Below are 23,402 nucleotides of genomic sequence, written 5' to 3' on the forward strand. Positions count from 1 at the left end.
TAATTTCTCTGGGCATTGTGTAGAGTTTTACTAGCATATTAAATAACATTTAATTTCTTATCAACTCTTTGCCCTAGAACAACACCTACATCATAATCACTAGCATCACACATAATTTCAAAGGGTAAATTCCAATCAGGTGGCTGAACAATAGGTGCAGAGATCAATGCTTTCTTAAGTATTTCAAATGCTTCTACAGAATAATCATAAAAAACAAATGGTATATCTTTTTATAATAAATTAGTCAGAGGCTGAGAAATTTCTGAGAAGTCCTTAATGAACCTCCTATAAAAACCGGCGTGACCAATGAAACTTCTTATACCTTTGATGTCCTTGGGAGATGGCATCTTTTCAATAGCATCAACCTTGGCTTTATCAACTTCAATACCTCTTTCAGAAACTTTATGCCCCAAGACAATACCTTCATTAACCATAAAGTGGCACTTTTCCCAATTCAAGACAAGATTAGTTTCTTCACATCTCTGCAAAACTCGATCAAGGTTGCTCAAGCAATCATCAAAAGAGGATCCATAGACGGAGAAATCGTCCATGAAAACCTCACAAATCTTTTCACAAAAGTCAGAGAATATGGCCATCATGCATCTTTGAAAGGTAGAAGGTGCATTACATAAACCAAAAGGCATACGTCTATAAGCAAAAGTACCAAAAGGGCAAATAAAAGTAGTCTTTGATTGATCATTGGCTGACACAGGTATTTGAGAGAAACTAGAATAACCATCTAGAAATCAAAAATGTGTATGTTTGGATAATCTTTCTAGCATTTGATCGATAAAAGGTAAGGGGTAATGATCTTTTTTAGTAGCTTTATTTAATTTGCGGAAATCAATTACCATCCTATAACCTGTAATAATTCTTTGCGAGATCAAATCATCTTTATCATTAGTAACGACAGTAATACCTCCCTTTTTAGGGACACAATGGACATGACTTACCCACTGACTATCAGCAACGGGATAAATTATACCTGCCTCAAGGAGCTTTAGTATTTCCTTTCTTACCACTTCCTTCATCTTAGGATTCAGCCGTCGTTGATGATCACGAACTGGTTTGGCATCTTCCTCCAAATTTATTTTGTGTTGACACAGAGTGGGACTAATGCCCTTAACATCATCAAGAGTATATCCAATAGCAGCACGGTGCTTCTGCAGAGTTTTCAATAATCTGTCTTCTTCATGCTCTGAAAGGTTAGCACTAATAATAACAGGATATATCTTTTTCTCATCAAGATAAGCATATTTAAGAGTATTAGGTAACGGTTTAAGCTCAAACACGGGATCACCCTTGGGTGGAGGAGGATCCCCTAGGATTTCAATAGGAAAGTTGTGTTTAAGAATATGTCCTTGTTTAAAGAATACTTCATCTATTTCCCTTCTTTCATTCATGAACATATCTTTTTCATGGTCAAGAAAATATTGTTCTAAAGGATCATTAGGAGGCACAACAATAGAAGCAAGAACAATAATTTCATCCTTACTAGGTAATTCTTCATCACGGGGTTGTCTACAAAATTTAGAGAAGTTAAACTCATGAGACATATCACCCAAACCAATAGTAATAGCATCCTTTTTGCAGTCTATCCTAGCATTAATAGTATTTAAGAAGGGTCTACCAAATATAATGGGACAAAAGCTATCTTGTGGGGAACCAAGAACAAGAAAATCAGCAGGATATTTAACCTTCCCACACAAGACTTCAACATCTCTAACAATCCCAATTGGTGAAATAGTATCTCTATTAGCAAGCTTAATGGTAACAATGATATCTTCTATCTCAACTCGTGCAATATCACACATAATTTCTTTGTATAAGGAAATAGGTATTGCACTAGCACTAGCACCCATATCACACAAGCCATGATAACAATGCTCTCCTATTTTAACAGAAATAACAGGCATACCTACCACAGGTCTATGTTTATCTTTAGCACTAGGTTTAGCAATTCTAGCAGTCTCATCACAAAAGTAAATAACATGCCCATCAATATTATCAGCCAAGAGATCTTTAACAATAGCAATATTAGGTTCAACTTTAACTTGCTCAAGGGGTGCATAAGTTCTAATATTACTTTTACAAATCACATTTGAAGGTTAAGCACGATCCTTTATTCTAACAGTGAAAGGTGGTTTCTCAACATAAGCAGCAGGAACAATAGGATCATTATAAGTGAGTCTTTTCTTCAACTTTAATAGGTGCAACTACTTTTACTTCAATGGGAGGATTATATTTAAACCACTTCTCCTTAGGGAGATCAACATGAGTAGCAAAGGATTCACGGAAAGAAGCTACTATCTCAGAGTCAAGTCCATATTTAGTGCTAAATTTACGAAAAACATCGGTATCCATAAAAGATTTAACACAATCAAACTTAGGTGTTATAACTGACTCCTTACCTTCGTCGAGATCCCAATCTTCAGATTTGCGTTTAATTCTCTCCAATAAATTCCATTTGAATTCAATAGTCTTCATCATAAAGGAACCAATACAAGAAGTATCGAGCATGGAGCGATTGTTGTCAGAAAGCCGAGCATAAAAGTTTTGAATAATCATTTCTCTTGAGAGCTCATAATTGGGGCATGAATATAACATTGACTTAAGCCTCCCCCAAGCTTGAGCGATGCTTTCTCCTTCGTGAGGCCAAAAATTATACATATATATATATAATTATGATCACGATGAATAAGATGCATAGGATAAAACTTCTGATGAAATTCCAATTTCAATTGCTTATAGTCCCATGATCCCATATCATCACATAGGCTATACCATGTCAATGCATCTCCCTTCAAAGATAAAGGGAAGACCTTCTTCTTGATAACATCATCGGGCATACCTGCAAGCTTAAATAATCCACAAACTTCATCCACATAGATTAAGTGCAAATCGGGATGCAATGTTCCATCTCCTGCAAAAGGATTAGCTAACAGTTTCTCTATCATACCCGAAGGAATTTCAAAGTAAACATTTTCATTAGGTTCAGTAGGTTGAGGAGTAACTAATTGTGGTTCCGGACGAGGTGAAGATACCCCGAACAAACCCCTCAAAGGATTATGTTCCATAGTAACAAGTGACAGTAAATTTCAGCACACTATATAAAATTTTCCTTACCAAATTCCACCTACCAAAGGCGCTTCACTCCCTGGCAACGGTGCCAGAAAAGAGTCTTGATGACCCACAAGTATAGGGGATCTATCGTAGTCCTTTCGATAAGTAAGAGTGTCGAACCCAACGAGGAGCAGAAGGAAATGATAAGCAATTTTTAGTAAGGTATTCTCTGCAAGCACTGAAATTATCGATAACAGATAGTTTTGTGATAAGGTAATTTGTAACGAGTAGAAAGTAATAAAAGTAAATAAGGTGCAACAAGATGGCCCAATCCTTTTTGTAGCAAACGACAAGCCTGGACAAACTCTTATATGAAGTAAAGCGCTCCCGAGGACACATGGGAATTATCGTCAAGCTAGTTTTCATCATGTTCATATGATTCGCGTTTGGTACTTTGATAATTTGATATGTGGGTGGACCGGTGCTTGGGTGCTGTCTTTACTTGGACAAGCATCTCACTTATGATTAACCCCTATTGCAAGCATCCGCAACTACAACAGAAGTATTAAGGTAAACCTAACCATAGCATGAAACATATGGATCCAAATCAGCCCCTTACGAAGCAACACATAAACTAGGGTTTAAGCTTCTGTCACTCTAGCAACCCATCATATACTTATTACTTCCCAATGCCTCCCTCTAGGCCCAAATAATGATGAAGTGTCATGTAGTCGACGTTCACAAGACACCACTAGAGGGATGACAACATACACCTCATCAAAATATTGAACGAATACCAAATTCACATGACTACTAATAGCAAGACTTCTCCCATGTCCTCAGGAACAAACGTAACTACTCACAAAGCATATTCATGTTCATAATCAGAGGGGTATTAATATGCATAATGGATCTGAACATATGATCTTCCACCAAGTAAACCAACTAGCATCAACTACAAGGAGTAATCAACACTACTAGCAACCCACATGTACCAATCTAAGGTTTGGATACAAAGATTAGATACAAGAGATGAACTAGGTTTTGAGATGAGATGGTGATGGTGAAGATCTTGATGGAGATTAATCCCCTCCCGATGAGAGGATTGCTAGTGATGACGATGGTGATGATTTTCCCCTCCCGGAGGGAAGTTTCCCTGGCAGAACAGCTCCACGGGAGCCCTAGATTGGTTCCGCCAAGGTTCCGCCTCGTGGCGGCGGAGTTTCGTCCCGTAAGCTTGCTTATGATTTTTTCTCGGACGAAAGACCTCATATAGCAGAGGATGGGCATCGGAGGGCCACCAGGGAGCCCACGAGACAGGGGGCGCGCCCAGGGGGGGTAGGGCGTGCCCCCACCCTCATGGCCCCTCTCTGGTACTTCTTGCGCTCAGTATTTTTTATATATTCTGAAAAGTGCTCCTGTGGAGTTTCAGGACTTTTGGAGATGTGCAGAATAGGTCTATAATATTTGCTCCTTTTCCAGCCCAGAATTCTAGTTGCCTGCATTCTGTAAACCTTGTAAAATAAGAGAGAATAGGCATAAGTATTGTGACATAATGTGTAATAACAACCCGTAAAGCAATAAATATCGATATAAAAGCATGATGCAAAATGGACGTATCAATCAGTAGGAGCACTCTTATTAGCAAACAATTTCATAAGTTCATCCATCTTTCCACTCAAAACATTAATCTCTTCAATTGCATGCACCTTTTTACTAGTAGATCTTTTAGTGTGCCATTGAGAATAATTAACCATAATATTATCTAGGAGTTTGATAGCTTCTCCTAAAGTGATTTCCATAAAAGTGCCTCCCGGGGCCAAATCTAAAAGATTTCTAGAAGCAAAATTCAATCTGACATAATTTTTTTGTATAATCATCCATAAATTCAAACCATGTGTAGGGCAATTACGTATCATTAATTTCATCCTCTCCCAAGATTGCGCAACATGCTCATGATCAAGTTGCTTAAAATTCATAATATTGTTTCTAAGAGAGATGATCTTAGCGGGAGGAAAATACTTAGAGATAAAATATCTTTGCACTTATTCCATGAATCAATACTATTTTCAGGCAAAGACGAAAACCAAGCTTTAGCACGATCTCTAAGCGAAAACGGAAATAGCTTAAGTTTAACAATAGCATTATCCACATCTTTCTTCTTTTGCATATCACACAAATCAACAAAGTTGTTTAGATAGGCAGCGGCATCTTCACTAGGAAGGCCAGAAAATGGATCTTTCATGACAAGATTCAACAAAGCAGTATTAATTTCACAAGATTCAGCATCGGTATGAGGAGCAATCGGAGTGCTAATAAAATCATTATTATTGGTATTGGCAAAGTCGCACAATTTAGTATTGTCTTGAGCCATCGTGACAAGCAAGCAATCCAACACACAAGCAAACAAGCAAATAAAAAGCGAACAGAAAGAGAGGGCGAAAGGGAAAGAGAGCAAATAAAATGGCAAGGGTGAAGTGGGGGAGAGGAAAACGAGAGGAAAATGGCAAATAATGTAATGCGAAGGATAAGAGTTGTGATGGGTACTTGGTATGTCTTGACTTGGCACAGATCTTCCCGGCAGCGGCGCCAGAAATCCTTCTTGCTACCTCTTGAGCACTGCGTTGGTTTTCCCTTGAAGAGGAAAGGGTGATGAAGCAAAGTAGCGTGAGTATTTCCCTTAGTTTTTGAGAACCAAGGTATCAAGCCAGTAGGAGACCACACGCGAGTCACCTCGTACCTACACAAATAAATAAGAAACTCGCAACCAACACGATAAAGGGGTTGTCTATCCCTTCACGACCACTTGCAAGAGTGAGATCTGATAGAGATAATAATAATAAGATAAATATTTCTGGTATTTTTATGATATAGATTGAAAGTAAAGATTGCAAAATAAAATAGATTGGAAACTTGTATGATGGAGAATAGACCCGGGGGCCATAGGTTTCACTAGTGGCTTCTCTCAAGATAGCATAAGTATTACGGTGGGTGAACAAATTACTGTCGAGCAATTGATAGAAAAGCGAATAATTATGAGAATATCTAGGGATGATCATGTATATAGGCATCACGTCCGTGACAAGTAGACCGACTCCTGCCTGCATCTACTACTATTACTCCACACATCGACCGCTATCCAGCATGTGTCTAGAGTATTAAGTTCATAAGAACAGAGTAACACCTTAAGTAAGATGACATGATGTAGAGGGATAACCTCATGCAATATGATATGAACCCCATCTTTTTATCCTCGATGGCAACAATACAATACGTGTCTTTTCCCTTTCTGTTACTCGGATCGAGCACCGCAAGATTGAACCCAAAGCTAAGCACTTCTCCCATTGCAAGAAAGATCAATCTAGTAGGCCAAACCAAACTGATAATTCGAAAAGACTTGCAAAGATAACCAATCATACATAAAAGAATTCAGAGAAGATTCAAATATTGTTCATAGATAATCTTGATCATAAACCCACAATTCATCGGATCTCGACAAACACACCGCAAAAACAGTTACATCGAATAGATCTCCAAGAGAATCGAGGAGAACTTTGTATTGAGATCCAAAGAGATAGAAGAAGCCATCTAGCTACTACCTATGGACCCGAAGGTCTGAGGGAAACTACTCACACATCATCGGAGGGGCCATGGAGTTGATGTAGAGGCCCTCCGTGATCAATGCCCCCTCCGGCGGAGCTTCGGAAAATGCCCAAGATGGGATCTCTTGGGTACAGATGGTTGCGGTGGTGGAAATAGGGTTTCGTGGTGCTCCTGGATGTTCTCGGGGTATATGAATATATATAGGAGGAAGAAGTAGGTCGGTGGAGCAATGAGGGGCCCACGAGGGTGGAGGGCGCGTCTGGGGGTGGGGGGGTAGGCGTGCGCCCCTGCCTCGTGGCCTCCTCGATCGTTTCTTGATGTCCACTCCAAGTCCCCTAGATCACGTTTGTTCCAAAAATCACGCTCCTGAAGGTTTCATTCGTTTGGACTCCGTTTGATATTCCTTTTCTGCGAAACACTGAAATAGGCAAAAAAACAGCAATTTGGGCTGGGCCTCCGGTTAATAGGTTAGTCCCAAAAATAATATAAAAGTGTAAAATAAAGCCCATTAACATCCAAAATAGATAATATAATAGCATGGAACAATCAAAAATTATAGATACGCTGGACACGTATCAGTTACGTCGGAACAACTTTCATAATTTGGTTCATAATTACGGAGTGGAGAACACCCCTCGTACACATATACCCTCCAATTGGGACATATCCCGTCCAAGTGAAAGCAATGCGGGAAAAGGTTCTTGGTGGCTTGAAAATAAGCATCTTTTGGAGGAAATCCAGAAGAATGCAAATATGTGATACGTCTCCGTCGTATCTACTTTTCCAAACTCTTTTGCCCTTGTTTTGGACTCCAACTTGCATGATTTTAATGGAACAAACCCGGACTGATGCTGTTTTCAGCAGAATTGCCATGGTGTTATTTTCGTTCAGAATAAAAAGTTCTCAGAATGACCTGAAACTTCACGGAGCCAAGTTTTGAAATTAATAAAAAATATTGGCGAAAGAATCAGCACCAGGGGGCCCACACCCTAGCCACAAGGGTGGGGGCACGCCCTCCAAGATTGTGCCCCCTGGACCTCCACTGACCTCAACTCCAACTCCATATATTCTCATTCAGAGACAAAAAATCAGGGAGAAGGATTCATCGCGTTTTATGATATGGAGCCATTGCCAAGCCCTGTTCTTCCTCGGGAGGGCAGATCTGGAGTCCGTTTTGGGATCCGTAGAGGGGAATCCGTCGCCATCATCATCATCAACCATCCTCCATCACCAATTTCATGATGCTCACCGCCATGCGTGAGTAATCCCATTGTAGGCCTGCTAGACCGTGATGGGTTGGATGAGATTTACCATGTAATCGAGTTAGTTTTGTTAGGGTTTGATTCCTAGTATCCACTATGTTCTAAGATTGATGTTGCTATGACTTTGCTATGCTTAATGCTTGTCACTTGGGCCCGAGTGCCATGATTTCAGATCCGAACCTATTATGTTTTCATGAATATATTTGTGTTCTTGATCCGACATTGCAAGTTATAGTCACCTACTACGTGTTATGATCTGGCAACCCCGGAGTGACAATAGTCGGGACCACTCCCGATGATGACCGTAGTTTAAGGAGTTCATTTATTCACTAAGTGTTAATGCTTTGGTGCAGTACTCTATTAAAAGGAGGCCTTAATATCCCTTAGTTTCCAATAGGACCCCGCTGCCACGGGAGGGTAGGACAAAAGATGTCATGCAAGTTATTTTCCATAAGCACATATGACTATATTCGGCATACATGCCTACATTATATTGATGAATTGGAGCTAGTTCTGTGTCACCCTATGTTATAACCGTTGCATGATGAATGCCATCCGACATAATTATCCATCATTGATCCATTGCCTACGAGCTTTCCACATATTGATCTTTGCTTAGTTACTTTTCTGTTGCCACTTTTACGATTGCTACAAAACTGCTACTATTACTTTTGCCACTTTACCGTTACTTCCATACTACTTTGCTACTAAATATTTTTCTGCAGATATTAAGTCTTCATCGTGTGGTTGAATTGACAACTCAGCTGCTAAGTCTCGAGAATATTCTTTGGCTCCCCTTGTGTCGAATCAATAAATTTGGGTTGAATACTCTACCCTCGAAAACTGTTGCGATCCCCTATACTTGTGGGTTATCAAGACCTATTTCTAGCGTCGTTGCCGGGGAGCATAGCTCTATTATTTGAGTCACTTGGGATTTATATATGTCTATTACTATGAGGAATTTGAAAGATCAAAGAACCAAGATTTTTCCCTCAACTACGAGGGGAGGTAAGGACTGCCATCTAGCTCTGCACTTTATTCTCCTTCTGTTTTGAGTAAACTTGTGACACCTGCACATGCTATTGATTCCGATATGTTGCATGTTATTGATGATGCCACTTCTACTATGCATGATGCTTATGATGATAATACTTCTATGCTTGATGATACTATGCCAGTAGGTGAATTTATTGATGAACAACTTGCTAGGGTTGGAGAGAATGAAATTACTGAAACTGGTGTTAATATTGAAAATGATGATTATGATTCTCCCCCTAGATAGGAATTGCCTGTTGTTCCTGAGGGTTATGTTATGGATGAATAAATTGCTAGAGACTTCTTTGCCTGCAATGATAGAGAAGATCCTAAGAAATTATTAGCTAAGCTGAAAAAAAAAATCCTTGAATGCTAGAATGAAATATGACCCTGCTTTTGCTACTTCACCTATCTTTGTTACCGATAAGGATTATGAATTCTTTGTCAATCCTGAGTTAATTACGTTGGTTGAATCTGATCCTTTCTATGGTTATGAATCTGAAACTGTTGTGGTGCATCTTACTAAATTAAATGATATAGCCACCCTATTTGCTGACGAGGAAAAGATCCGCTATTATTATATTCTCAAATTGTTTCCTTTCTCGTTAAAGGGTTATGCTAAGATATGGTTTAATTCTCTTGCTACTGGTTGTGTGCATAGTCCGCAGGATATGATTTACTACTTTTCTGCAAAATATTTCCCTGCTTATAAGAAACAAGCTGCTTTAAAAGAAATATTTAATTTTGTGCAAATTGAAGAAGAGAGTCTCCCACAAGCTTGGGGGAGGCTTCTCCAATTACTAAATGCTTCGCCTGATCATCCTCTCAAGAAAAATGAAATACTTGATATCTTTTATAATGGACTAACCGATATTTCCAGAGACCACCTGGATAGTTGTGCTAGTTGTGTTTTCAGGGAAAGAACTGTTGAGCAAGATGAATTGCTATTGAATAATATATTGAGTAATGAAAATGATTGGACACTTCCTGAACCAACTCCAAAGCCAACTCTGAAGAAGAGGGGAATTCTATTTCTCAGTCCTAAAGATATGCAAGAGGCAAAGAAATCTATGATAGAAAAAGGTATTAAAGCTGAAGATGTTAAAAATTTACCACCTATTGAAGAAATACATGGTCTTGATAACCTGGCACATGTAGTAGAGGTAAACTCTCTCCTTAGATTTGATGAAGGTAATATTCCTCATAATAAGTCTGCTAGTCAATGCTTGGATGAGTTTGATAATTTCATTGTTAAAAAAGAGAACTTCAATGCTTATGTTAGTAGACAATTGAAACATAATGCTTGCATGCTTGACCATTTGGGTGATTATGTGAGTAGAACTATTAATGATCTTAAGCTTATCACTAAACATGCTTCCATGGTTACAACTCAAGTAGAACAAGTACTTAAGGCTCAAGATGATTTGCTTAATGAGTTGAATAATAAGAATAATGATAATGTTGTTAGGGTTATGACTAGAGGTGCTAAGATGACCCATGAACCTTTGTATCCTGAGGGTCATCCTAAGAGAATTGAGCAGGATTCTCAGAGAACTAATACTGATGCACCTAGTCCTCGTACTAAAAAGAAAAAGAAAACTGATAGGACTTTGCATGCTAGTGAACCTGCTATAGACACACCTGAGAATCCCAATGATATTTCTATTTCTGATGCTGAGACACAATCTGGTAATGAACATGAACCTAGCGCTAATGTTAATGATGATGTTCATGTTGATGCTCAACCTACTAATGATAATAATGTAGAGATTGAACCTGCTGTTGATCTTGATAACCCACAATCAAAGAATCAACATTATGATAAGAGAGACTTTGTTGCTAGGAAACATGGTAAAGAAAGAGAACCATGGGTTCAGAAACCCATGCCCTTTCCTCCTAAGCCATCCAAGCAAAAGGATGATGAGGATTTTGAGCGCTTTTCTGAAATGATTAGACCTATCTTTTAGCGTATGCGTTTGACTGATATGCTTAAAATGCCTCCTTATGCTAAGTACATGAAAGAAATTGTTACTAATAAAAGAAAGATACCGGAAGCTGAGATTTCCACCATGGTTGCTAATTATACTTTTAAGGGTGGAATACCAAAGAAACTTGGAGATCCTGGAGTACCAACTATACCATGCTCCATTAAAAGAAACTATGTTAAACCTGCTTTATGTGATCTTGGAGCCGGTGTTAGTGTTATGCCTTTCTCTTTATATCGTAGACTTGATTTGAATAAGTTGAAATCTACTAAAATTTATTTGCAAATGGCTAATAAATCAACTGCTATACCCATCGGTATTTGTGAGGATGTGCCTGTTGTGGTTGTGAATGTTACTATCTTAATGGACTTTGCTATTCTTGATATTCCCGAGGACAATAGTATGTCGATCATCCTTGGTACACCCTTTTTGAATACTGCAAGGGATGTTATTGATTGCAACAAAGGCAACGTCACTTTTCATGTTAATGGTAATGAGCATACGATGCACTTTTTGAAGAAACAACCTCAAGTTCATAGTATCAACTATATTGGAAAATTTTCAATTATTACTACTGGAGGTTTTGGATTTCCTCTTCCTACTATCAAAAAGAAATATGATATTATCATTTTTGGGGAAATGCATATCCCCATTGACGTAACCTAGTGTTATTAAAAAATTCTCTGGTTTCATGTCATTCGGAAGAAGTTTGTTAATAAGACTTGATCAACCTTGTTAATGGATTGTTTTTGATGAGCATGAGATGGATGCATTTCAAAGGCACACCTCTCTGTACCCATCTTTTACTTTCTGTTATTTATATTAAATAAGGAAAAAATAGTATTTTCTGTCTGTTTTCTGAATTATCCTTGCAATAAAAAATGTCCCGAAAATAAAAGTTCTCCAAATGCCCTGAAAAATTGATATGATTTTTTATATAGTATTTAAGAATTTCTGGTGCAAAGAACACACCAGGGGGCCTCACCAGCTGGCCACAAGGGTGGAGGGCGCGCCCCTGACCTTGTGGGCCCCATGTAGCCCCCTCCACTTATTCCAGCACCCATCCACTCCTTCCTCCAGAAAAAAATCACTCCATAGCTCAAACTCGTGTTCTTGCTCATCTTGCTGCCATTTTCGATCTCCTTGCTCAAAGCTCCATTCACAAAACTGCTTTGGGGGATTGATCTTCGGTATGTGACTCCTTCAATGGGCCAATTAGTTTTTGTTCTAGTGTTCTATTTATTGCCAATTTTTGCTGTTTTGGCGACCCTGTTCTTGAGCTTGCATGTCAAATTTATATGGTCCAAAGTAGTTTTGATGCATGATATAGCCTCTAGGCACTTGTAGGAGTAGTTTCTATCAATTTTGTTGAGTTTGGTTCACTTTTATTTTGAGTCACTAAAAATTTTAGAGGAAGAAAATGTTGAGGAGATTGTTGAGAGGTACCTCGAGCCGTGGCTCGAAGGGAAAATAAAATGAGGAGAAGGAAAAGCCCAATTATAATCTTCCTCATGCCGCGGAAATTTGGCTGTGTGAATGGCCATGTGATGCATTCTTACAAGCAGCCGAGATTTATGATGATTTCTACTATTTGGCTGGGAATGCCGGCATCACCAAATTCCTCCTCGACAAGTGTAATCAGTATCTCCTACTCACCAGTACTTTCATGCAAAACTTTCATTTTCATGCTAGGAGATCACCACCCATGGTAGATTTTCACTTATATGAAGAAATGACGCTTTATGACTTTTGTGAGGTTTGTAAATTACCTTATGAAGGTAGCGTCGAGGAACCACGTCCTAGTGATGTTGAAGGCCTTATTCATGAAATTACCGTAGGGGAAGGAAGAGGAGTGTCGGGGGCGAGAGTGGCTAGTATTCATTTCCCTATTTTACGCTATTACTCATTATTTGCTGGGAGATGTTTAATAGGTCATGGAGAGAGTGGAGGCCTTAGTGCCCCTGACCTCACCATTTTGTGCCACACTTTACATAGAGATAGAACTTACAGTTTGGGTGCTATGGTTGCTAGACGGTTGAGTATGAACCGTGCAAAGGGTCCTATTTTCGGAGGTATCTTCGCCTCCCGCCTTGCTAAACACTTTGAGATACCCATTAGGTACCATGAAAAAGAGGAAAAAATGCAACCCACTATACATTTAGATTATGATAGCATGGTAGCACATAAGTTTATTCACCATTACGAGGAAAAGAGACTTATTTATAAGTTGGTATTTAGCGAGGTCACCTTTCAGATTATTGCCTTGCCAGCACCTATTTTGTTCAATATTCATTCCGGCAGGTACTTCGTTTTGCCCGCGGACATTCATGCATACTCGGAGAGGACACAATCCCCGCCTCCCAAGCCAAAGCCCTCACCTGATCCATACTAGGAGTCTATTTATCAGTGGGAGCCCCAGGAGCTCGCTAACCAGTGGAACCCCCAGGATCCTCCTCAGTACACCGGAGAGGGCTACTCTGATCCATGGGTATAGACCAACTTAGGCCAAAAGCCTAAGCTTGGGGGAGTACGTATTTCTCACCAACATTACATTCATGTTCACACACTCATTCTAGTTGTCGGTGCTTATACTTTTTCATTGTAATATCCATGTTAGTTTATTTCTTTTTTTCTGCTTTGTTCTTGTGTGTTTGATAAGCCTTAAGAAAAACCCAAAACATTAGTTGTAGTTAGTTTACTTTCTATGCATGCTTAGTAGTAATATTAAAAGAAAACCCAAAAAGATTTCTCGTTCTTCTTTTGTTTGTTGGGAGCTTCCCCGTGTAAATAGTTTCTCTCGTTCTTGTTTTACTTTCTTCAGAAAAACAATAACTCCAAAAACATTTCAGTGTGTTTCTTTGAACTTCTTTTTCTTTTCTTTGGGGGACGAGAGGAGAAGACCACAATGAAAATGTTGAGTGGATCTCATATGCATTATTGTTGATCTAACAAAGAGCCCATATTACCTTGTATTCTCTTTTGAATAAATGTTTACAGATTCCAGCTTAGTCCGATGCATGTGCACTATTATTATTATTATTATTATTTATCCACACCGTTCGGTCATGCAAGTGAAAGGAAATAATGACGATATATGATGAAATGATTGAGATGAACAAAAGATGGTATGAACTCTACCTATCTTGTTTTTGTAAATATGATTAGTTCATCATTCCTGACTTAGCCTATTATGAATGAAACATGTTTGCAATGACAATTCGAGATTATAGTTACTCCTGCCATGCTTAATTTGCTAGGAGTTTATAATGGTTTACCTTGCGTGCCAACATGGAAATTAAAATGGTTGTGATGTAGTATGATAGGATGGTATCCTCCTTTCAATGATTCGAGTGGCTTGACTTGGGACATGTTCACGCATTTAGTTGAAACAAAATCAACATAGCCTCTACGATATTTATGTTTATGGTAATTTATATCCTACTCATGCTTGCATTCAATGTTGGTTAATCTCAATGCATTTTATTACTGTTGTCGCTCTCTAGCTGGTCGATTCCCAGTCTCTTTCTAGCCTTCACTTGTACTAAGCGGGAATACTGCTTGTGCATCCACTTCCATAAGCCTCAAAGTTATTCCATATGAGTCCACCATATCTACCTATATACGGTATTTACCTACCATTCCAAGTAAATTTGCATGTGCCAGACTCTAAACCTTGAAATAATAATTTGTTTTGTATGCTCGAATAGCTCATGTGTCAACTAGGGCTATCAATATCTTCCATGCTAGGTGGGTTATTCTCATGATGAGTGGACTCCGCTCATCATTCACGAGAAAATTGCCGGTAACCGGGATGCCCAGTCCCTTGCTCAAAGCAAATCAAATCAAAATAATTGCAAACAAAACTCCCCCAGGATTGTTGTTAGTTGGACGGTACCCGTTCTTTCGGACCAGCCATGGAGTGTGCTTGTTGGTGGTGGGGGAGTGTAAACTTTACCATTCTATTTGGGAACCGCCTATAATGTATGTAGCATGGAAAATACCGAGATCTCTTAGTTGTTATGTTGACAATGAAAGCATACCACTCAAAATATTATTCCTCTCCATTTCAAAACTCGAGCTTTGGCACCTCTGCAAATCCCCGTTTCCCTCTGTGAAGGGCCTATCTATTTACTTTTATTGCTGAGTCATCATCCTCTTATAAATAGCACAAGTTAGAGAGCACCACTGTCATTTGTATGCATTGTTATTAATTTATATTGAGTATGACTGTGACTGGATCTCTTTTACCATGAATTACAATGTCTAGTCGGTCCTTAATCTTCAGGGGTACTCTACATTTATGTTTTGCGGTCTTAGAAAGGGCTAGTGAGATACCATCTTGTTATATTATATCATGATTGTTTTAAGAAAAGTGTTGTCATCCGAGATTTATTATTATTGCTCGCTAGTTGATTATGCCATTGGTATGAGTAATCGTGAGACCTAAATGTTATTGTGAATATGGTTAGTTCATAATCTTTGCGGAAACTTGAATGCTGGCTTTACATATTTGCAACAACAAGATCAAACAGAGTTTGTAAAAGTTTTTCTTTATCACTTTCAGTTTAGCAATGGGTTAAGCTTGGGGGAGTTGATACGTCTCCGTCGTATCTACATTTGCAAACTCTTTTGCCCTTGTTTTGGACTCTAACTTGCATGATTTGAATGGAACTAACCCGGATTGACGTTGTTTTTAGCAGAATTGCCATGGTGTTATTTTTGTGCAGAAAAAAAGTTCTCGGAATGACTTGAAACTTCTCGGAGCCAAGTTTTGGAATTAATAAAAAATATTGGTGAAAGAATCAGCACCAGGGGCCACACCCTAGCCACAAGGGTGGGGGCTCGCCCTCCGACCTTGTAGCCCCCCTGGACCTCCACCGACCTCAACTCCAACTCCATATATTCTCTTTTGGGGAGAAAAAAATCAGGGAGAACGATTCATCACATTTTATGATATGGAACCACCACCAAGCCCTGTTCTTCCTCGGGAGGGCAGATCTGGAGTTTGTTTTGGGCTATAAAGAGGGGAATCCGTCGCCATCATCATCATCAACCATTCTCCATCACCAATTTCATGATGCTCACCACCGTGCGTGAGTAATCCCATCGTAGGCTTGCTGGACCGTGATGGGTTGGATGAGATTTACAATGTAATCGAGTTAGTTTTGTTAGGGTTTGATCCCTAGTATCCACTATGTTCTAAGATTGATGGTGCTATGATTTTGCTATGCTTAATGCTTGTCACTAGGGCCCGAGTGCCATGATTTTAAATCTGAACCTAGTATGTTTTCATGAAGATATTTGTGTTCTTGATCTGATATTGCAAGTTATAGTCACCTACTGCATGTTATGATCTAGCAACCCCGGAGTGAGAATAGTCGGAACCACTCCTGGTGATGACCGTAGTTTGAGGAGTTCATGTATTGATGTCGATTGAAGCTACGTTGGTATTTCCCCAAAGATGAAGGGATGATGCAGCACAACAGCGGTAGTTATTTCTCTCAGATATGAAACCAAGGTTATCGAACCAGTAGGAGAACCAAGCAACACAATGTAAACAGCCTTTGCACACAAATAACAAATACTCGCAACCCGACGTGTTAAAGGGGTTGTCAATCCCTTTCGGGTAACGGTGCCAGAAATTGGTGTGTGGACGGGAGAAAATTGTAATAGATTGAATAGATAGATCGCAAATAAAATAAAGTGCAACAAAGTATTTTTGGTTTTTTGGATTAATAGATCTGAAAATAAAAGCAAATAAAAGTAGATCGCAAAGGCAAATAATATGAGAAAGAGACTCGGGGCCGTAGGTTTCACTAGTGGCTTCTCTCGAGAAAAATAGCAAACGGTGGGTGAACAAATTACTGTTGGGCAATTGATAGAGCTTCAAATGCTGATGATGATATCCAGGCAATGATCATTATATAGACATCACGTCCAAGATTAGTAGACTGGCTCGTGCCTGCATCTACTACTATTACTCCTCACATAGACCGCTATCCAGCATGCATCTAGTGTATTAAGTTCATGGAGAAATGGAGTAATGCAATAAGAGTGATGACATAATGTAGACAAGATCTATCTATGTAGATATAGCCCCCATCGTTTTATCCTTAGTAGCAACGATACATACATGTCGGTTCCCCTTCTGTCACTGGGATCAAGCACCGTAAGATCGAACCCACTACAAAGCACCTCTTCCCATTGCAAGATAAATAGATCAAGTTGGCCAAGAAAAACCCAAATATAAGAGAAGAAATACGAGGCTATAAGCAATCATGCATAAAAGAGATCAAAGAACCTCAAATACTTTCATGGATATAAAAAGAGATAGATCTGATCATAAACTCAAAGTTCATCGGATCCCAACAAACATACCACGAAAGAGTTACATCATATGGATCTCCAAGAGACCATTGTATTGAGAATCAATGGAGAGAGATGAAGCCATCTAGCTACTAACTAAGGACCCGAAGGTCTACAAAGAACTACTCACGCATCATCGGAGAGGCACCAATGGAGGTGGTGAACCCCATCCAAGGTGGTGTCTAGATTGGATCTGGTGGTTCTGGACTCTGTGGCGGCTGGATCAATATTTCGTCGACTCCCCTAGGGTTTTGGGAATATTGGGGTATTTATATAGCAAAGAGGCGGTCCGGGGGGCACCCGAGGTGGGCACAACCCACCAGGGCGCGCCTGGGCCTCCTGGCGCGCCCTGGTGGGTTGTGCTCCCATCGAGGCACCCCCAGGCGCAGCCAGGGCCCGTTCTGTTCCTTCCGGCCCATAAAAAATCTCCGTAAAGTTTCGTGGAATTTGGACTTTGTTTTATATTGATTTTCTGCGATGTAAAAACATGGAAACACAACAACTAGCACTTGGCACTATGTCAATAGGTTAGTACCAAAAAATGATATAAAATGACTATAAAATGATTACAGAACATCCAAGATTGATAATATAATAGCATGGAATGATAAAAAATTATAGATACGTTGGAGACGTATCATGTATTCACTAAGTGTTAATGCTTTGGTCCGGTACTCTATTAAAAGGAGGCCTTAATATCCCTTAGTTTCCAATAGGACCCCGCTTCCATGGGAGGGTAGGACAAAAGATGTCATGCAAGTTCTTTTCCATAAGCACGTATGGCTATATTCGGAATACATGCCTACATTATATTGATGAATTGGAGCTAGTTCTGTGTCACCCTATGTTATAACCGTTGCATGATGAATGCCATCTGACATAATTATCCATCATTGATCCATTGCCTATGAGGTTTTCACATATTGTTCTTTGCTTAGATACTTTTTCGTTGCCACTGTTACGATTGCTACAAAACTGCTACTGTTACTTTTTCCAGTATTACTGTTACTTCCATACTACTTTGCTACTAAATATTTTGCTGCAGATATTAAGTCTTTCAGGTGTGGTTGAATTGACAACTCAACTGCTAATACTCAAGAATATTCTTTGGCTCCCCTTGTGTCGAATCAACAAATATGGGTTGAATACTCTACCCTCGAAAACTGTTGCGATCTCCTATACTTGTGGGTTATGAATATGCTCCAATGTGTTCTCCAAGAATTGCAACTCCCGAAAGGTACCTTAATAAAGCTGACGGATACATCAACAACTCCATCATCACCACCTCTGAATAAAGAGACATAAATACATGGGTATGGGCACTCCCCTTGGAAACTGCCAAGCTTGGGGGAGGTGCCCCGGTATCGTATCAACATCACACCTTTACCTTTATCATTTTTCTTAGTTCGATCCTTTTGGTTATATCTCGATCTAGTAGCATAAAGTTTTAGTATGATCTAGCTTTGAGTTTTTTTAGATCTATCTATGTAATCAAGTCCATGAGTTATATAATAAAGAGTAGTTTTGAGTTGAGGGATTTTCTTTCTTGCTTTGATCTTGAGGAAATTAAAGCAAAGAGTAAAAAGAAATAAAAGAATCATATAGTGATCTTATGGAGAGTGGCGACTTCACATATAAAGAGTATGATAAATAAAATTTGTTGAGAGTCAACAAACATGGTTTTGGTCATTGTTGCAATTAATAGGAAGTAATAAAGAAAGAGAGGCTTCGCATATAAATATACTATCTTGGACATCTTTTGTAATTGTGAGCACTCATTAAAATATGACATGCTAAAAAGTTGACATTGCACAAGACAACATAATGAGTTATGTTTGCTTACGTCCGAATAGAAGTTATATTGTCATGGATGAGAAGATGATCGAATTGTGGATGTCACCACCTCTCTCCCCACCTCCCACCCCACCTCCAGCCTCCGCCCACCCTCCGGCCACTAGAAACCCTCCGGCCACCACAAACCCTCTGGCAGCCTCTCCACTAGAACTCACCCCCGCCACCAGTCCCCTGGACGCACTCCTTCCCTCTGCTGCGCCACCTCCATCGCCATTCTTTGACCTATCCTATGTCAAAGCCAGCCAGGTGGCTCTTTGCTGCTTCCTGGGATGCGATGACGCCATGGGTCTAGAGTTTGAAGACGACTGCAGCTACTACTACCGTCTTGCCATTACCACTCCGGAACTACACCTCGCGACGCCCCTCTACATCATCTTCGATTTCTCGAACCGCCACCTTGACACCATCATCGTCGCCGCTTTGCTCCAGGCTGCCCTTGGCGGCTGTGCTATTGATTTCTTCGTCGCCATGTGCTCTCCTCTTGTCTTCCGCTTCCATGAGGCTTCCTCGCGAGTCACAGAGATCATCCTAGCCCAAACCAAGGTCTGCCACCGCAACTATGCTTTCTCCTTCGCTAGAACCCTACCCATGCTTCCAGCACCCCCTGCTGCTGCCTCTTGCATGTAGCTAGCTCACCTCCCGCAAATTCCAGATGACCTATGTCTTCACTTTGAAGGTGTGGTGTGGATGCAGCTCCGTTCTCCAGTCACCATCGATCCATGCTCCCAGCTACACGGATGCCGCATGTATGTGCATGTCATACAGTTTCCCTTCACCCTTGTTCCAGCTCAATGGCCCTAATCCTTGCTCGCCTGTTCGTTGGCCACTATCACCACTTCAACGTCACCGACAACGGTGACTCATGTTTTTCGTTCACCGTATCCACCCACGTAGTTGCCAAGCTTGTCACCTCCATTGGATATTTCCGCAAACTAGGCATGCTGATCTGTTTCCCCTGGCCGCCGCTCATGGGTGGTGTCGGATGCTCGCTTTTTGGCGAGATCATGCCTCCTTCATACAGTGCCACGTCCTCCTCCCCATTGACGGTTTTCTCTGCAGCTCTGCCATCAGCGTCACCAGCTCTGGATCAGCCTAAGGTGAGACGTTATCGGCCTAGTATTAGCTTTTTTACCGTATGCCCAATGTTAACCGCTTTAACCATCTCCCTTCTCACATACAATACACTTCTCACACTCATTTTTTCTGGATCACTTTCATGCCAATTAGTGTTAGACCTAATGAAGTGTTGGTTGAGTCAGCCTTAAACCACTATTTTTTGTTCAAACAAGATTTCCATGCAGTCAAGGTTCATGAGCTCATTTTCAAATCTAGCAACTTCTCCCGCTCGACCAAAGTTCAAATTCTCAAGCATAGGTCCCTTGAATTTGAAGGTTTTCATCTTTTTCTTTTTGACCAGCTAGAACCAACCATTACTCACTGCAGTCGTTTTCATGCATTATATAAAAAAAATCTTACCCCCTGCCACCATGATCTGCATCCATCCTTGGCCCTTTTCATCAACCTCGATCGCATGTCCATGTACCGCACCCCCCCCTCACGGGCTCGCTGCACATCCGGTCAGCTTTGTATGAGCCCCTGGCCCACCCCATGCACAATGATGGCTGCGCGGCGCCTCAGACAAACTAAATCTCCCAAAAGATCTGAACGCAAAGAGAGGGGCATGGGAACCCAAGCATCCCCTCTTGTCTCTCTATCTGTGCCAAATCTGGACGGCCCACTTTCTCCCCCCGCGTGATGCGGAGCATCCCAAGGTCATACCCATGGACCTACTTACATCTCCCACGACACCACTTGGACCAATGACAAGATCCCGCGCAAGAGCCATCGAGAACGAGGTTAACTCTCTCTTTGTTGAACTCCCATTTGATCGAGTTGAGACATGGCTACTACCTCAAACAGAGAAGCTTTGTGTGCTTAGGTACCATGGAAGCAACCAAGGAGAAGTTACGGTGCAAGATGGACATCGAGAGCATGAAGAACATCTTCCCAGCACAGAAATCCCGGTACTACCGCCCATGTACCGCCCCACTACCGCCCGATGGTACAACCGCTCAACCACCACCCAACTACCGCCCAAGCTTCTGTGATCGGAGTGGTGCAAGGCCGGTACAACACCGGTTATTCCGGTAACAGCCACCAGACCAGTACAACCGCCCAAACACTGATACAACCACTGAGCACATCCAGAAACACCTCCAGGAACCAGTACCTGAGCTCCCAATGGTACAACCGCCCCATGACTGGTACTACCGCCTTGCCTGTGCATAGTGAAAGGGGTTTCACCCCATGTATCCCCCAACTTACCCCTTGGACTATATATACTTGTCTCCTAGCTCCATACTAGGGCAGCATTGTGTTAGCTCATATGTGAGATAGAGCTTCGCTCATCCATCTGGATCTACTCCTTCGCGAGGGACCGACACCTCTTCGGAGAAGATCCACTTGGATACAAGACCTCCTCACGGAGAAGACCATCCAGACCTCCTTTGGAGAAGAACCGGTTACCCTTTGTATCTTCCCTTGTTGACTTTGGATAGTGTGTCTCTCTTTGTGTTTCGAGAATCTAGCACATGTGTGACCTAATCTCGTTGGTTTGAGTGTTTCTCATGTGTCTCCTTTTTGTGTTTTCCCCTTGTGTTCTTCGTGTTCCTCGTTGGGATCCGCTCCTTTCGTGAAGGATCGGCCGTATAGGGTTCCACCCTACATCATCTTGGTATCTAGAGCCACGTTGATCACGATTGCGGAGCCTCCCCGTTGTGTTTTCTAGCTTGATTTTGTTGTGTTCTTCCCCAATTTTGAAAATCCCCACCAAAAATAGCCCCAATTTTTTTTTGTGATTTGTTGGTGTGATGAAGGTTTGTTGGATTTGATCCATGGATTTCATGTGTAGCAGGTAGATTTAGCTTCCCCACGAGTTTCCCCACCTTCCATCCTCGAAATCTCCATAATTTTGCCCCCGAAATCATCCATTTTTGCCTGAAGTTTCGCCCCGATCTCGATCTGCGAATTCTCCCGACACCAGCGATACTACCGCCCACTCCAAGTGGTACTACCGCTCAGCACCACAAGCGGTACTACCGCCCATCCTAGAAGTACTACCGCCCCTCCCAGTTTCAGCCCCGGTTGATTGACAGTTTTGACCAAAACTTCCACATCTGGACTCAGATTTTTGCGTTCTTTAGCTCGTTGGATAGCTATTGACATCCCCCATCCACTTAGATAAGTTCCAACACCATCTCACTCAATCAAAATTTTGTCATTTAGACATTGTTTCCTAGGTCCTCCACCATACCATCCACATTACCATTCCACCTTCCACATACGCACTTGCAAACCACCATCGCTTTCCGCAACCATCATTTGATTTTGGTTTTGAGAATTTGAGTTGTGGTTCATCATTTCCTAGGGTGTTTCAGCTAACTAGGAACGATTCAACATCGACATCACCACCGCTCATCTTCGCCACGGACTCGTCATCAACGACGACCACTTTGAGCATCATCTTGGTATCGTGTTATCTCATCATTGTACATTCTTGCCATTTGCATTGATAACCCCATAGAACATTTTGCGTACCTTTCCTATCGAGACTAGCTTTTGGGTATTGCCGGCAACGTTACTTGTGCACACTACTGATCATAGCTCCCATTGCATACATACCTTACCACCGTGGTGCATATCTTGGTATCATCTCTTGTGTCATAAGGTTATCATAAGCATACACAATTTCTATCTTGGTCCGTGAAGAATTGCATGAGAAAAGAGCTCAAAAGAGAAAGAGCCATCCAAGCTTTTAAGAAAAAGAGGAAAGACAAGCAAAGAGCTTATAAGCAAGAACCATAGCATCATAATACATTAAGATTGTCATACTAGATCATCTTGGATCATATCATCAGAATACCATACATAGAGCATATTTGGGATAGAAGTCATTGCATATTTTCTTAATAGGTTGTGCACAAGTTCGTATCCGCATATTGTGCAATCGTGCTAGCGTCTCTCTAGTGTTGTGCAACAAGAGCATTTTCGTGGATTCCACATTTTCGCTCATTCGTTGGTTGCACGACCCCATTTGTTTTTCCGTGTGTGAGTTTCCATGTATGGTATCTTGCTATTGGTATACTTGTTGCATTTGAAATTTTTTGAATCTTTTCCAACATTATTGAGGCTCACTAACAATTGCATCAAATTTTGTGCCACCATCCTAACCGAG

At 40.8% G+C, this 23,402-nt stretch overlaps 1 pseudogene; it reads left to right on the forward strand.

Moving 5' to 3' along the window:
* The first annotated feature begins 19,180 nt into the window (after positions 1–19,180).
* On the forward strand, positions 19,181–21,457 carry LOC125535721 (uncharacterized; annotated as a pseudogene).
* Positions 21,458–23,402: the final 1,945 nt, after the last annotated feature.

Source organism: Triticum urartu, chromosome 2A (assembly GCF_056163025.1).
Source record: "Triticum urartu cultivar PI428250 chromosome 2A, HENAU_Tu73, whole genome shotgun sequence".
Classification (NCBI taxonomy): domain Eukaryota; kingdom Viridiplantae; phylum Streptophyta; class Magnoliopsida; order Poales; family Poaceae; genus Triticum; species Triticum urartu.